The sequence below is a fragment of the Porites lutea genome, chromosome 12 (assembly GCF_958299795.1).
Source record: "Porites lutea chromosome 12, jaPorLute2.1, whole genome shotgun sequence".
NCBI lineage: Eukaryota > Metazoa > Cnidaria > Anthozoa > Scleractinia > Poritidae > Porites > Porites lutea.
Genome location: NC_133212.1, coordinates 8,226,397 through 8,244,094, shown reverse-complemented (window position 1 = coordinate 8,244,094; position 17,698 = coordinate 8,226,397). Strand labels below are relative to the sequence as shown.

Genomic DNA, 17,698 nt, shown 5'->3' with positions numbered 1-17,698 from the left:
ATTCAAGCGGATGCCGACTCCTGATTGGGAACAAAAAGTGCTTTGTATTATTGTGCCCAATCGGCGAGCTCATCTCGATGAGTTCTTTTCGTGCGTTCGTATATGACGACTATTGTCTCGATCACGGCTTGTCTAGCTCATGCACCAAAGAAATGCACGCAGTCAGGAAACTGTCAGTTTGATTTAAAATCCCCATCTGATCCAACTCGCTTACTTTGTCAAATGCAAGGGAACTCTTCTGGAGCTGAATTTCTATCAACCATATCCAAGTTCATGAAGAGAATGAATTTTGTTATTGCTTGTTTACGTCCTTCACAAAACGTGAAATTAGACATTTTCACGGGTATTCGTGCAGTTGACGGCAAAGAAATGTACAAAAAAGCGTGATGCACGTGGAAAGGTGATGTTTTGACTTGTCAAGCTATTACTTATTTGACTTTCTCATCGCCGCCGCGTCTAATTGTGATCCGTCAAAAAAAGAATGTTCTCAGGGCAAATTCAATTGCCCTTGCTGATAGTAACCCAAACGTTTTTTCATTTCATCGGTAGTTCCTTTGTTTCTGGTTTGGAAAGTGGAAAATAAAAGTCTTTCTTGTACGCACAAGCTTGGTAAACAAACCGGGCAAGTGTCGCGAGACAAAAGCCGTCGTGTACGAACTCACTAAAGGAACTCAGGAGAAACTGTTCGCCGATTGGGCACAATAATACAAAACATTTTTTGTGCTTAATGAGGAGCCGGTATCCGCTTGAATTTTTTGAAATAGTTCGGTGAGAGTCAGTACCCGGGGGCTCTTCCGCCCTTACTTGAAACCTTTCGTCCCGCCATTTTTCCCGACCCGACTGACTGCCCCTGGGTCTCCCAGGATGGAGTATGAGTTGCTCGCTTGACCAAGGGAGTGAGCGCTTTGCAAGGGTCAGTGCTTATTAAATTCAAATACATACAGCATCTCTTTATTTACCAAGCCAGGCGAGAAAGGTGGTCAACTTCCCTTTACTAATTGATCATTAGGTATTGTTAGTTGAATTTACTGTAAAAGGCCCCTTAGAATTAACTTACTGTCCTCATCTGTGATGACAATGATAAGTTCACTAATATTTCCACGTCCCTTTGACGTCGAGGCAAACACTGTGATGCTGTAGTTGGTGTATTCATTGAGTCTTGTCAGGGTTGCTTGAGTTGTTGGAGCAGGGACAAACTGAGTCCTTGTTGTGCCAATAGGTTGTAATGCTGTGTAGGTAACTGTATAACTTCGTATAATGCCATTTTGATCAGGTTGTGGAACATCACCCCAGTCAACAAATATAGTGGTGGAGCTAGTGTTGTATCCTTGGATAGCAGAAGGTGGGGCATTGGGTACTGTCGATTAAAAGAGAATATAAAGTCACAAACATAAATCTTTATTAAGTAACAACTCAATAAAGAAAAAGAAAATTGTATCAGATATAAGTCATTATAGAACACACGCAACTAAGACGCGTATGGTATACAATACTTGTGAAAACAAAGTTTTTCAAAACTATGAGGATGGAAAGGAAATGGGCTTTGCCATGATATGCTTAGGGACAAGATTAGAAAATATACTGTGCTCTTTGTTTATGCTAGTATATACAGCAGCTGTAATGAAATTATATTAAAGGATTAAAGAACAAAGACTTCAACAGCATTAGTGACTGTGACCCTTATTTATTAAAGAGAATGCAGCTGTTTGTAAATCGCAGCCAAATTTTGTTTCTTTGTTTTCTTTACCATGATTACAATTTGAAAGTACCTTAATGCTTTGCCTTTCAATCATGCATGTTGTTTGGGGATGTTACATAAACTCAACCATAAGAATGAAACACCCGTCATCAGTCTTTCCTGTCACTCGATTGGGGATTAAGAGTGTTTCATATCAATATTTCCTATACAGTTATGCTCCTGTTCCTTGAGGATATTTTTTCACAAAAAGATGCATTTTAAGTTTCAGAATAGGAGAGAATTGAACGTGACACCAGAACAACGACCTAGGCATCTATGTTAAGGAAATCAAACTTTCATTTAACTACATCTCCAAGTTAAAATCCTGCAGGCTCAGGTTAAGACAGATAGTTGTGAACTGACAACACCGAAAATGAACATTAGATAGTATATTGATTCATTGATTTCGGTATTTAAAAAGGTAAAATTAAAAGTCGTATGGCTGGTTATTAAAACAAATTCTAATATAGAAAGTCGGTTAAGACTCTTAATGCGCCTCAAAATCGTTTTTTCTGGTGTGTATTACTAATAACGTAAATGGTATCTTGGTAAGATTTATTAATCTTGTTGCCACTTTTGATAGCAAACAAGAGTAAGATGAGAGATGGCCAGACTTTTAACAAAAAGGCTGTGAACTCAGTTTGTTTATCTCTGTTTGAGTTACCATTCTATATACAGTTCAGAAAAGAAACAAGGGTTTGGGGGATATCTTCAATGTTAACGGAAAACGAGAGTAGGAGTTGCTAGCCTGGCCAAGCGAGTGAGCGATTTACAAGGGTCAGTGGTTATTGAATTCAAATACAAACAGCATTTCTTTATTTACCAAGCCAGTCGAGGAAGATGGTAAATTTCCCTTTACTAATTGATCATTAGGTATTGTTAATTGGATTCACTCGTATTAAGGTCCTTATAACTTACTGTCCTCATCTGTGATGACAATGATAGGTTCACTGATATTTCCACGTCCCTTTGAAGTCGAGGCAAACACTGTGATGCCGTAGTTGGTGTATTCATTAAGTCCTGTTAGTGTTGCTTGAGTTGTTGGAGCAGGGACAAACTGAGTCTTTGTTGTGCTATTAGGATGTAATGCTGTGTAGGTAACAGTGTAACTTCGTATAATGCCATTTTGATCAGGCTGTGGAACATCACCCCAGTCAACAAATATACTGGTGGAGCTAGTGTTGTATACTTGTATGGCAGAAGGTGGAGCAGTGGGTACTGTCCAAAAAAAGGGGAATAATTTGTCACACACACAAAAAAATCTTTATTAAGGAACAATTCAACATTAAAGAACAAGAGAGTTTAATCAGGTAGGAGTCACTTTTATACCCATACAAATAGGATGCTTATAGTGTGCAATACTTGTGAAATCAAAGTTTTACAAAAGCATGAAGATAAGAGGAAAATGCGCATTGCTTAAGGACAAGCGTAGAAAAGATGTTGTGGTCTTTGTTTAAGCTAGTATATACAGCGGGTGTAATGGAATCCTAATATATAGATTTAGCCAGGGCTAAAAGCGAAAATCTCGATAATATTTAAAGTTTGTTCAAGCAAAATGTAAAATCGTGTAATGCTAAGCGGCGAAGGTCTTATTAGCAAAAAAGCAACTTTGCACCTGCAGCACACTTTTTTTGTACATTTTTGCACGACTACAACGTGAAACTTCCAGAAACTTCTTAGTTACACGTTTTATGGAGAAAAAATGTCGTAGGTGTTCTCGTTCACTTTTTTTTCACTACCGCTTATTTTCACCCTACATTGGTGGCCGCTAGCATTTCTCGTTTTGTCACCGCCGCTACAAAATTTTCATGTTGTCCTTCCAATAGAAAAATGTGTCGTTTGTTTTCTTTTATCTTTGAGCTTCGCAGGCCTGCCGCCCAATTCATCTTTTTCTCTGTCTTTCTCTTACTCTATATTCCAAATTTGTGGACATGACAATTAATCTAAGCTTAATACTTTAGACATTACGAATACAGGAACAATTTTCGCTTTCCGTTTTCGTCTTTATTGACTCTTAAGTAGTCTCTGCTTTACAAGACACGGGTGGGTATGCAATTTGCCGCCAAAATAACCACGAGCTGCATTTGGTTGCCATACCTGTTGATTGAGTTATTTTACATTGGTATGCCTGTGGTGCGGACGGACGGTCAGTCGGTCGGTCGGGCGGTTTACGGTCATGACGTGATTACCAAGTAGATTTACTGAGCTATGGGGCTCTGCAAGCGCGCGGTTAGAGCTCCGCTATAAAAGGACAAAGGCTTTAACAGCATTAGTGACCGTGACCGTTTTGTATATAAAAAAGAATGCAGCTGTTTGTATATCGCAGCCAAATTTTGTTTGTTTGGTTTTTTTACCATGATGATAAGGTACCATGAATAAATGCTTTGCTCTTCAATCATGCATGTCGTTTGGGAAGGATGCATAAACTATACCATAAGAATGAAATACCCGTCATCAGTCTTTCCGATCACTCGTTTGGGGACTTAGAGTATACCTTATCAATATTTGTCTTTTCCAGTTATGCTCCTGTTCCTTGAGGATATTTCTTCACGGAAAGATGCATTTTAAGTTTAAAAAAAGGGAGAATTGAACACGAGACAAGAACAAGTACCTACGCATCTGTGTAAGGGAACTGAAACTTTCATTGTATTGCGAGTCTTTCCAAACCGAATTTACGAAAACGAACCAGAGCTCCACGTGGTGGCGCACTAGTTCGCTGAAGAGATGACCCAAGTAAGAATCGCAACTGTTTGGGATAAATGGCCACAAGCTTGAAAAAAATCCGCCACAAATTAGCAAATATTTATACTAACGACAAACTAAAGAAGATAAAACTATAAGATGTAAACAGTGGCAGGTCAGAGTCCGGGGAGGTAGTTGGAAATTTTTTTCAACTAAACGTCAAAGGGATGCCCGTACGGGTTGATGACAATATCTGGAAGGGCCGCGCAAAACATATAACAAGTCTTTTATACAGAACTAAACAAGTTCGATCTCCTGATTGGCCAGGGAACCACCGCTTGCACACTACTAAGAAAAGGGAAATGCCTTGAAATAAAATGACATTATGATTCCATCTTCTCATTAAAATGTTGGTTTTAACTACATCCCTAAGTTAAAATCCCGCAGGCAACAGATAGTTGAACTGACAACACCGACAATCAACATTAGATAGTATATTGATTCATTGATTTCGGTATTTAAAAACGTAAAGTTGAAAGTCGTGGGACCGGTTATTTAAACAAAGTTTAACATAGAACGCGGTTTAAGACACTCACTGCACCTCAAAATCGCTTTCTGTGGTGTGTATCATTAAGGTCATAAATGCTTTGTTAGTCTGGTTGCCACTTTTGAGAGCAGACAAGGATAAGATGAGAGAGATGGCCAAATTTTTAAGAAGGGGCTGTGAACTCAATTTGTTTATCTCTGATTGAGTTACCATTCTATAAACAGTTCAGAAAAGAAAATAGGGTTTTTGGGATATCTTAAATGTTAACGGAAAAGAGGAGTATGACTCAAACATCCTCGGAGACCCAGGGGCAGTCAGTCGTGTCAGGAGAAAAGGCGGGACGAGAGTTTTTAAGTACGGGCAAAGGAGCCCCTGGGTGCCGACTCTCACCGGACCATTTCCAAAATTCAAGCGGATGCCGGCTTCTGAATGGGAACAATAAATGCTTTGTATATTGTGCCCAATAGGCGAACACAACTCAATGAGTCCTTTTCGTGTGTTTGTACATGACGGGTATCGTCTCGATCACGGCTTGTCTAGCTCATGCACCAAAGAAATGCACGCAGTCAGGAAACTGTCACTTTGATTTAAAATCCCCATCTGATCCAACTCGGTTACTTTGTCAAATACAAGCGAACGCTTATGGAGCTGAATTTCTATCAACCATATCCAAGTTCATGAAGAGAATGAATTTTGTTATAGCTTGTTTACGTCCTTCACAAAACGTGAAATTAGGCATTTTCACGGGTAGTCGTGTAGTTGACGGCAAACAAATGTACAAAAGCGTGATGCACGTGCAAAGTTGTTGTGTTTCCTTGTCAAGCTATTACTTATTTGATTTTCTTATCGCCGCCGCATCTAATTGTGATCCGTAAAAAACAATATTCTCGGGGCAAATTCAATTGCCCTTGGTGATTTTAACCCAAACGTTTTTTCGATTCATGGGTTGTTCCGTTGTTTCTGGTTAGGAAAGTAGAAAATAAAAGTCTCCCTTGTAAGCACAAGCTTGGTAACGAACCGAGAAAGTGTGGCGAGACAAAAGCCGTCTTGTACGAACTCACGAAAGGAACTAAAGAGAAACTGTTCGCCGATTGTGCACAATAATACAAAGCATTTTTTGGGCCCAATCAGGAGCCGGTATCCGCTTCAATTTTTGGAAATAGTTCGGTGAGAGTCAGTACCCGGGGGCTCTTCCGCCATTACTCGAAAACTTTCGTCCCGCCATTTTTCCCGACCCGACTGACTGCCCCTGGGTCTCCGAGGATGGAGAATGAGTTGCTCGCTTGGTCAAGGGAGTGAGCGCTTTACAATTGTCAGTCCTTATTAAATTCAAATACATACAGCATTTCTTTATTTACAATGCCAGTGCAGAAAGTTGTTCCATTTCCCTTTACTAATTGATCTTTAGGTATTGTTAGTTGAATTTACTCGTAAAAGGCCCATTAGAATTGACTTACTGTCCTCATCTGTGATGACAATGATAGGTTCACTGATATTTCCACGTCCCTTTGACGTCGAGGCAAACACTGTGATGCTGTGGTTGGTGTATTCATTAAGTCCTGTTAGTGTTGCTTGAGTTGTTGGAGCAGGGACAAACTGAGTCTTTGTTGTGCCATTAGGTTGTAATGCTTTGTAGGTAACAGTGTAACTTCGTATAATGCCATTTTGATCAGGCTGTGGAACATCACCCCAGTCAACAAATATACTGGTGGAGCTAGTGTTGTATCCTTGAATGGCAGAAGGTGGAGCATTGGGTACTGTCCAAAAAAAGGGGAATAATTAGTCTCACACACAAAAAAATCTTTATTAAGGAACAATTCAACATTAAAGAACAAGAGAGTTTAATCGGGTAGGAGTCACCATAAAACCATTACAAGTAGGATGCTTATAAGGTGCAATACTTGTGAAATCAAAGTTTTACAAAAGTATGAAGATAAGAAAATGCGCATTGCATGATATACTTAAGGACAAGCGTAGAAAAGATGTTGTGGTCTTTGTTTAAGCTAGTATATACAGCGGGTGTAATGGAATTCTAATATATAGATTTAGCCAGGGCTAAAAGCGAAGATCTCGATAATATTAAAAGTTTGTTCAAGCAAAATGTAAAATCGTGTAATGCTAAGCGGCAAAGGCAACTCCGGAGAACGGTGAAAAAGAACAATAGGTCTTATTAGCAAAAAAGCAACTTTGCACCTGCAGCACACTTTTTTTGTACATTTCTTTGCCGTTGATTTGCACGACTAAAACGTGAAACTTCCAGAAACTTCTTAGTTACACGTTTTGTGGATGAAATTTCGTAGGTGTTCTCTCGTTCACTTTTTTTACACTATCGCTTATTTTTACCCTACGTTCGTGGCCGCTAGCATTTCTCATTTTATCACCGCCGCTACAAAAGTTTCATGTTGTCCTTCCAACAAAGAAATGTGTCCTTTGTTTTTTTTTCTCTTTGAGCTTCGCAGGCCTGCCGCCCAATTCATCTTTTTCTCTGTCTTCAGTCTTGCTCTATATTCCAAATTTGTGGACATGACAATTAATCTAAGCTTAATACTTTAGACACCACGGATACAGGAACAATTTTCGCTTTCCGTTTTCGTCTTTATTGACTCTTTAGTGGTCTCTACTTTACAAGACACTGGTGGGTATGCAATTTGCCGCCAAAATAACCTCGAGTTGCATTTGGTTTGCCATACCTGTTGATTGACTTATTTTACATTGGTATGCCTGTGGTGCGGACGGACGGTCAGTCGGTCGGTCGGGCGGTTTACGGTCATGACGTGATTACCAAGTAGATTTACTGAGCTATGGGGCTCCGCGCGCGCGCGCTTAGAGCTCCGCTATAAAAGGCAAAGGCTTTAACAGCATTAGTGACCGTGACCGTTTTGTATATAAAAAAGAATGCAGCTGTTTGTATATCGCAGCCAAATTTTGTTTGTTTGGTCTCTTTACCATGATGACAAGGTACTACGAATAAATGCTTTGTTCTTCAATCATGCATGTCGTTTGGGAAGGATGCATAAACAATACCATAAGAATGAAATACCCGTCATCAGTCTCTCCGATCACTCGTTTGGGGACTTAGAGTATACCTTATCAATACTTTTCTTTTCCAGTTATGCTCCTGTTCCTTGAGGATATTTCTTCACCAAAAGATGCATTTTAAGTTTAAAAAAAGGGAGAATTGAACACGAGACAAGAACAAGTACCTACGCATCTGTGTAAGGGAACTGAAACTTTTATTGTATTGCGAGTCTTCCCAAACCGAATGTACGAAAACGAACGAGAGCTCCGCGTGGTGGCGCACTGGTTCGCTGAAGAGATGACCCAAGTAAGAAGAATCTCAACTGTTTGGGATAAATGGCCACAAGCTTGAAGTTTTTAATTGAAACCAATGATAAAAACAACAACAACAAAAACAACAACAACAACAACAACTAATCAAGATCTCTTCGGGAAAGGTGGAGACAAAAATCCGCCACAAATTAGCAAATATTTATACTTACGACAAACTAAAGAAGATAACACTATAAGATGTAAACAGTGGCAGGTCAGAGTCCCGGGAGGTGGTTGGTAATTTTTTTCAACTAAACGTCAAAGGGATGCCAGTACGGGCTGATGACAATATCTGGAAGGGCCGCGCAAAACATATAACAAGTCTTTTATACAGAACTAAACAAGTTCGATCTCTTTATTTTATTTAAAAAAACTTGAACTTTATTTTTATTTAAACACGGTAAATCTATCAGATGAAATAATAATAATAAAAAATTACAATCTACTTTAATCTATATAAACATGATCTAAAAATTTAAATAGTAAAGATAGATTGGCCAGGGAACCACCGCATGCACACTACTAAGAAAAGGGAAATGCCTTGAAATAAAATGACATTATGATTCCATCTCCTTATCATAATGTTTGTTTTAACTACATCCCCAAGTTAAAATCCCGCAGGCAACAGATAGTTGAACTCTCAACACCGAAAATCAACATTAGATAGTATATTGATTCATTGATTTTGGTATTTAAAAACGTAAAGTTGAAAGTCGTGGGACCGGTTATTTAAACAAAGTCTAACATAGAACGCGGTTTAAGACAGTCACTGCAACTCAAAATCGCCTTCTGTGGTATGTATCATTAAGGTCATAAATGCTTGGTTAGTCTTGTTGCCTTTTTTGAGAGCAGACAAGGATAAGATGAGAGAGACGGCCAGATTTTTAAGAAGGGGCTGTGAACTCAATTTGTTCATCTCTGTTTAAGTTACCATTCTATAAACAGTTCAGAAAAGAAAATAGGGTTTTTGGGATATCTTAAATGTTAACGGAAAAGAGGAGTATGACTCGAGCATCTTTGGAGACCCAAGGGTAGTCAGTCGTGTCAGGAGAAAAGGCGGGACGAAAGTTTTCAATTACGGGCGAAAAAGCCTCTGGGTGCCGACTCTCACCGGACCATTTCCAAAAATTCAAGCGGATGCCGGCTTCTGAATGGGAACAATAAATGCTTTGTATATTGTGCCCAATCGGCGAACACATCTCGATGAGTTCTTTTCGTGCGTTCGTATATGACAACTATTGTCTCGATCACGGCTTGTCTAGCTCATGCACCAAAGAAATGCACGCAGTCAGGAAACTGTCAGTTTGATTTAAAATCCCCATCTGATCCAACTCGCTTACTTTGTCAAATGCAAGCGAACTCTTCTAGAGCTGAATTTCTATCAACTATATCCAAGTTTATGAAGAGAATGAATTTTGTTATTGCTTGTTTACGTCCTTCACAAAACGTGAAATTAGGCATTTTTACGGGTATTCGTGCAGTTGACGGCAAAGAAATGTACAAAAAAGCGTTATGCACGTGGAAAGTTGTTGTTTTGCCTTGTCAAGTTATTAGTTATTTGACTTTCTCATCGCCGCCGCATCTAATTGTGATCCGTCAAAAACAGAATATTCTTAGGGCAAATTCAATTGCCCTTGGTGATTTTAACCCAAACGTTTTTTCGATTCATCGGTAGTTGCTTTGTTTCTGGTTTGGAAAGTAGAAAATAAAAGTTTCCCTTGTACGCACAAGCTTGGTGAACGAACCGGGCAAGTGTGGCGAGACAACAGCCGTCGTGTACGAACTCACGAAAGGAACTAAGGAGAAACTGTTCGCCGATTGGGCACAATAATACAAAGAATTTTTGTGCCCAATCAGGAGCCGGTATCCGCTTCAATTTTTGGAAATAGTTCGGTGAGAGCCAGTACCAGGGGGGTTCTTCCGCCCTTACTTGAAAACTTTCGTCCCGCCATTTTTCCCGACCCGACTGACTGCCCCTGGGTCTCCCAGGATGGAGTATGAGTTGCTCGCTTGACCAAGGGAGTGAGCGCTTTACAAGGGTCAGTGCTTATTAAATTCAAATACATACAGCATCTCTTTATTTACCAAGCCAGTCGAGAAAGGTGGTCAACTTCCCTTTACTAATTGATCATTAGGTATTGTTAGTTGAATTTACTCGTAAAAGGCCCCTTAGAATTAACTTACTGTCTTCATCTGTGATGACAATGATAGGTTCACTGATATTTCCACGTCCCTTTGACGTCGAGGCAAACACTGTGATGCTGTAGTTGGTGTATTCATTAAGTCCTGTTAGTGTTGCTTGAGTTGTTGGAGCAGGGACAAACTGAGTCTTTGTTGTGCCATTAGGCTGTAATACTATGTAGGTAACAGTGTAACTTCGTATAATGCCATTTTGATCAGGCTGTGGAACATCACCCCAGTCAACAAATATACTGGTGGAGCTAGTGTTGTATCCTTGGATGGCAGAAGGTGGAGCATTGGGTACTGTCCAAAAAAAGGGGAATAATTAGTCACACACACAAAAATCTTTATTAAGGAACAATTCAACTTTAAAGAACAAGAGAGTTTAATCGGGTAGGAGTCACTATAAAACCCATACAAATAGGATCCTCATAGTGTGCAATACTTGTGAAATGAAATTTTTACAAAAGCATGAAGATAAGAAGAAAATGGGCATTGCACGATATACTTAAGGACAAGCGTAGAAAAGATGTTGTGGTCTTTGTTTAAGCTAGTATATACAGCGGGTGTAATGGAATCCTAATATATAGATTTAGCTAGGGCTAAAAGTGAAGATCTCGATAATACTTAAAGTTTGTTCAAACAAAATGTAAAATCGTGTAATGCAAAGCGGCGAAGGCAACGCCGGAGAATGGTGAAAAACAACAATAAGCAACTTTGCACCTGCAAAGGCAGAGGCGAGTAAAGAGTTATTAAAGGAACTTACAGCAAAAAATCTCTACCTAGAAGCTTACTTCAGAAGAGAGAACATCAGGTTTATGAACATAAAAGATGGCTCCTCCGATGAACCCGAAGATGTCGAAGAGACCCTAAGAGATTTCTTAGAACGCGAACTGGGCTTCCACGACGCAAGAAGCGTGGAAATCCAAGGAGTTCATCGAAGTGGAAAAAGCAAGAATGGAAAGCCCCGGCCAATACTAGCCCGTTTTCTGAGATACAAGGATGTCCAGAAAATATTTTCACTCGGGCACCGATTAAGAGAAACCGATTTCCAAATGTTCCGCGACTATCCTGCAGAAATTGTCAGAAGACGCAAAGGGCAGATGAAGACCTTCAAAGAGGCCAGAAGAAACAATATTCCTGCATTCTTCAGTCTATCGGAACCGGATAAGTTATTTATTTGACGGCGAGTGTGGCCTGTAGGAAAAAAACTGATCATTAATCCTGAAACTGTTTCATAACTGTATTACGGGGACAAATTTACTATTCTTTTTTTCTTGCAGCTAGTCACCCCTTACAGATGCAAAGCGACCACCCAGCAAGAAAATATTTTAACTTTGTCTTTATACTTTTTTTCGATTTTTTTTCTGTTTTGTTTTACTTTCAGTGCTTTGAAATATCTTTTTTTAGACCTTTCTATACTAAACCGACACTCTATATCTCATTTGCACAAATCAGAATAATCTCTCATGCTATTCTTCTTTGGGTGAAAATGATCAGTTTCTTCTTACTTCACAGCAACAAAAGAAATGGAACTTACAATTGGTTCAATTAATGCTAGGGGATTAGGAGACAGAAGCAAGCGACGGGAATTCTTTAATTGGCTGCAGAAAAAACAAATGGCCATATATTTTATTCAAGAAGCTCATTGTACTGAAAATAATATGCATGACTGGCGAGCTGAATGGGGTTATCAGGCTCTTTTCAGTTGCTGCTCTAGCAAAAAGGCAGGCGTTATCATATTGTTTAACAATACTTTCACCTTTCAAATTTCGCGAACATACTGCGACCCTGGGGGACGCTATATAATCTGTGACTTGATTACAAATGGGAAACAATTAACCTCGGCAAATATATATGCTCCAAACAACGACGACCCAACTTTTTTTACCTCGGTCTTTGAGCGGTTAGCAGATTTTAAGTGCGATGAGGTCATAATTGGCGGGGACTATAATTTAGTTTTGGATGTTGAGAAAGATAAAAAAGGCGGCCTTGCAAAAACCCACAAAAAATCGTTGGAAGGCATAAATAGCTGTTGCGAAGACTTAGACCTTATTGATGTCAAAAGAACCCCGAGATACAATGCAGACTTGACTTTTTTCTCGTAAGTCAATGCACATCTTGCAACTCAATCAAAACAGATATAGCCCCTGGGCCTAACGCCAGACAGCTCTTCCTTTAAGCTCCATATAAACTTCTGTTGTCATATAGCTAAGAACTTTATTTGGATATAAAGATCAAAAGAATGCTTCCCAATTCACAACAATTTCTTGTTTTATCTGAGACATATATACCAATTAGAAAATAAGACACCGCGCAATACAAAAAAATGGAAACCTTTCTTTTCCTCGCTGAGTCTTGTCTCCTAACTTCAAAAAACATAAATTAGTAATATGTGCACCTACCAGGAGTATTTATATTACTTTCACCACAAAGAAAGAAAAAAAAAAGTAAAAATTAATTATAGATCATACTAAGTACAGTATAGTAATACGGAATTAGCACTGCTGTAACGTATTTTAATATTTGTAAGTATATTGCAATGTAAGTGTGTAAATTCGCTATTTGTTTTTTCTTGTTATTACTTTATTTATTCTGTGTAATTTTTGTTTCTTTTCTGTGTGTTTTACTTGCAGTAAAAAACAAAAACAAAAAAAACAAACACAAAAACAAAACAACAAAAAGATGGTTCTAGATCTGAAATCCAAAAAAAAAAAAAAAAAAGAAAAAAAACTTTGCACCTGCAGCACACTTTTTTTGCACATTTCTTTGCCGTTGTTTTGCACGACTACAACGTGAAACTTCCAGAAACGTCTTAGTTACACGTTTTATGGAGGAAATCTCGTTCACTTTTTTTTCACTACCGCTTATTTTCATCTTACATTCGTGGCCGCTAGCATTTCTCATTTTGTCACCGCCGCTACAACATAAACATAATTCTTTATTAAATAACAACTCAATAAAGAAAATAAAAATTGTATCAGATATAAGTCATTTTATAACATAACAAACCTAAATCGCGCGCTCTGCTCTGCACGCTAAGAAACTGAGCTAGCCATTAAAATTTAGGCAAATTCAACAAATCTCCTCCCCTGACGGTAAAATACACCGATGAAATGCACAGATGAAAAGTGGAAGTTGAAGAAAATACTAAGCTGTCGTTTTGAAGGAAAAAAGAAAAAAGATCAAGCGACAAATTTACCCTGGATGAATGAATCACTGTTTTCCTCGCGGCTAGAATCTACTGAAGGAAAATCGTGCGAGCGAAGATTTGAGGTACATTTTGTGTGTTTTTTTATAGAAGAGAAAGTCTGTTTGGAAAGGAAAATTATCAATTAGCATTGTGTTATTGACTTTTTGGTCAAGCTGATGCTAAATTAAAGCAAATATTTTAGGAAACACGCTCAAATTCGAGACAGCTTTGTTGTGAAGTTTTCATCGCATCGATTAAAAATTTTAGTTGAGTTTAAACGGACACATAACGCTGGAATAAGCGAATTTCATCTGAGTACAGAAACATTTGGGTTTTCAAATAAATTTTTCAAAAAATAACTTCTGTGTGTATTATTTTGTTCCTCGGTGTTTATTCATAACAGTCGTTCGAAGAACGGTCGAAAAACAACAGCTTCAGCGCCGGTTGCGTGTCGGCGAATTTCAGTTTCAACTTTCACTTTCATCAAGGGCGGATCCAGGATTTTTTTAGGAGGGGGTGCACTCGTCTCTTGCTCTACTTCAACACCAATAAACCACATAGGTTTTTTTTTTTTGCAGAATATCAGTGTTATTAGAAAACCGCAGGTCATCTCAGGGGGGGGGGGGGGGGAGGGGGTGCGCACCCCCTGCACCCTCCACCTAGATCCGCCCCTGTTCATAGCTGGATTTCCCCAGACAGATTTCGATACAAAGCTAGTTAATTTCTTTTTAAAATTAGTGTTACCTGTTATTCTAAAGGAATTACAGTCAAATTTTCTCATTTCTACTTTGCGTTTATTTCAAAAATTGTCCCATAAATAAGCTTGATAATTATTTCATTTATTTAGTTTTAGCTTATTTTTTAGAGTCTTTTTAACTGGTGTTTATAGTTGCAGCTATAGTTTTCAGTTCCCTCAAAGTTTTTACCCTAATATTAAGAGCAAGTAGACAGATGCCATTCAGAATAACAACGAAAAACGTTTTGCAATTTACCTGAGGACGGAGAACGGTTGATTCAGCGAAAGAAAAACTCAAAGGCAAGTTTTTGAAAAACATAGAACATGATTTGTTTACGCGCGGGCAGATGGCACCATACATGAACTCGGACCGATGACTCAACCGAAGGCAAATGGAAAATAATGTTTTTCTCTTTTGATTATGTTATAAAAGAAATGGTAAACGTTGCAGCTGTGCAACCATGGAGTTATGGATGCACTTGGGAGGTTTGCTAAGCACTCAAGAAGCTAGAGTCGCACTCGGCTATCGCCTCGTGCGACTCTTACGCTTCTTTCGTGCTTAGCAACCTCCCGCGTGCATCCATAACTCCATGGTTGCACGCTGCACGTTTACCATTTCTTAAATAGAACACACGCAACTAAGACGCGTATGGTATACAATACTTGTGAAATCAAAGTTTTTCAAAACTATGAGGATGGAAAGGAAATGGGCCTTGCCATGATATGCTTAGGGACAAGATTAGAAAATATACTGTGCTCTTTGTTTAAGCTAGTATATACAGCGGGTGTAATGAAATTATATTAAAGGATTAAAGGACAAAGACTTCAACAGCATTACTGACTGTGACCCTTATTTATTAAAGAGAATGCAGCTGTTTGTGAATCGCAGCCAAATTTTGTTTGTTTGATTTCTTTACCATGATTACAATTTGAAAGTACCTGAATGCTTTGCCTTTAAATCATGCATGTCGTTTGGGGAGGTTACATAAACTCAACCATAAGAATGAAATACCCTTCATCAGTCTTTCCTGTCACTCGATTGGGGATTTAGAGCGTTTCTTATCAATATTTCCTATACAGTTATGCTCCTGTTCCTTGAGGATATTTTTTCACAAAAAGATGCATTTTGAGTTTCAGAGTAGGAGGGAATTGAACGTGACACAAGAATAAGGACCCAGGCATCTTAGTTAGGGAGATCAAACTTCCATTTAACAACATCTCCAAGCTAAAATCCTGCAGGCTCAGGTTAAGACAGATAGGTGAACTGACAACACCGAAAATGAACATTAGATAGTACATTGATTCATTGATTTCGGTATTTAAAAAGGTAAAATTAAAAGTGGTATGGCTGGTTATTAAAACAAATTCTAATATAGAAAGTGGGTTAAGACACTTAATGCGCCTCAAAATCGTTTTTTCTGGTGTGTATTACTAATAACGTAAATGGTATCTTGGTAAGATTTATTAATCTTGTTGCCACTTTTGATAGCAAACAAGAGTAAGAGGTGAGAGATGGCCAGATTTTTTACAAAAGGCTGTGAACTCAGTTTGTTTATCTCTGTTTGAGTTACCATTCTATATACAGTTGAGAAAAGAAACAAGGGTTTTGGGGATATCTTCAATGTTAACGAAAAGGAGAGTAGGAGCTCCTCGCCTGGGCAAGCGAGTGAGCAATTTACAAGGGTCAGTGGTTATTGAATTCAAATACATACAGCATTTCTTTATTTACCAAGCGAGTCGAAGAAGATGGTAAATTTCCCTTTACTAATTGATTTTTAGGTATTGTTAATTGGATTCACTCGTATAAAGGTCCTTACAACTTACTGTCCTCATCTGTGATGACAATGATAGGTTCACTGATATTTCCATGTCCCTTTGACGTCGAGGCAAACACTGTGATGCTGTAGTTGGTGTATTTATTGAGTCCTGTTAGTGTTGCTTGAGTTGTTGGAGCAGGGACAAACTGGGTCTTTGTTGCGCCATTAGGTTGTAATGCTGTGTAGGTAACTGTATAACTTCGTATAATGCCACTTTGATCAGGCTGTGGAACATCACCCCAGTCAACAAATATACTGGTGGAAATAGTGTTGTATCCTTGGATGGCAGAAGGTGGAGCATTAGGTGCTGTCGAATAAAAGAGAATAAAAGGTCACAAAAATAAATCGTTATAAAGTAACAACTCAATAAAGAAAAGGACAATTGTATCAGATATAAGTCATTATAAACACATGTAACTAAGATGCGTATAGTGTACAATACTTGTGAAATTAAAGTTTTACAAATATATGAAGATGGAAAGGAAAATGGGCGTTGCCATTATCACTTAGGGACAAGATTAGAAAATATGCTGTGGTGTTTGTTTAAGCTAGTATATACAGCGGGTGTAATGGATACTGACCGGATCAAAGGACACAGACTTCGACAGCATTACTGACTGTGACCGTCATTTTTTAAAGAGAATGCAGCTGTTTGTGTATCGCTACCAATTTTTTTTCTTTGGTTTCTTTATCATGATTACAGTTTGAAAGTACCATGAATAAATGCTTTGCCTTTCAATCATGCATGTCGTTTGGGGAGGTTACATAAACTCAACCATAAGAATGAAATACCCGTCATCAGTCTTTCCTGTCACTCGATTGGGAATTTAGAGTGTTTCTTATCAATATTTCCTTTACAGTTTTGCTCCTGTTCCTTAAGGATATTTCTTCACAAAAAGATGCATTTTAAGTTTGAGAATAGGAGAGAATTGAACGCGACACAAGAACAAGCACCTAGGCATCTATGTTAGGGAAATCAAACTTTCATTTAACTACATCTCCAAGTTAAAATCCTGCAGGCTCAGGTTAAGACAGATAGTTGTGAACTGACAACACCGAAAATGAACATTAGATAGTATATTGATTCATTGATTTCGGTATTTAAAAAGGTAAAATTAAAAGTCGTATGGCTGGTTATTTAAACAAAGGCTAATGTAGAACGCGGTTTCAGACGCTCAGTGCGCCTCAAAATCGTTTTCTATGGTGTATATCATTAAGTATATAATGGTATCCTGGTAAGGTTTGTTAATCTGGTTGCCACTTTTAATAGCAAACAAGGATAAGATGTGAGAGATGGCTGGATGTTTTCCTTTTTTTTAAAACTGTGCAATCAGTTTGTTTATCTCTGTTTGAGTTACCATTCTATATACAGTTCAGAAGAGAAACGAGGGTTTTCGGGATTTCTTCAATGTTAACGGAAAAGGAGAGTAGGAGTTGCTCACCTGGACAAGCGAGGGAGCGCTTTACAAGGCTT

At 38.5% G+C, this 17,698-nt stretch overlaps 1 pseudogene; it reads right to left on the bottom strand.

Moving 5' to 3' along the window:
• LOC140953663 (tyrosine-protein phosphatase Lar-like) overlaps window positions 1–17,698 on the bottom strand; it is a 111,313-nt pseudogene that overhangs the window by 26,879 nt on the left and 66,736 nt on the right.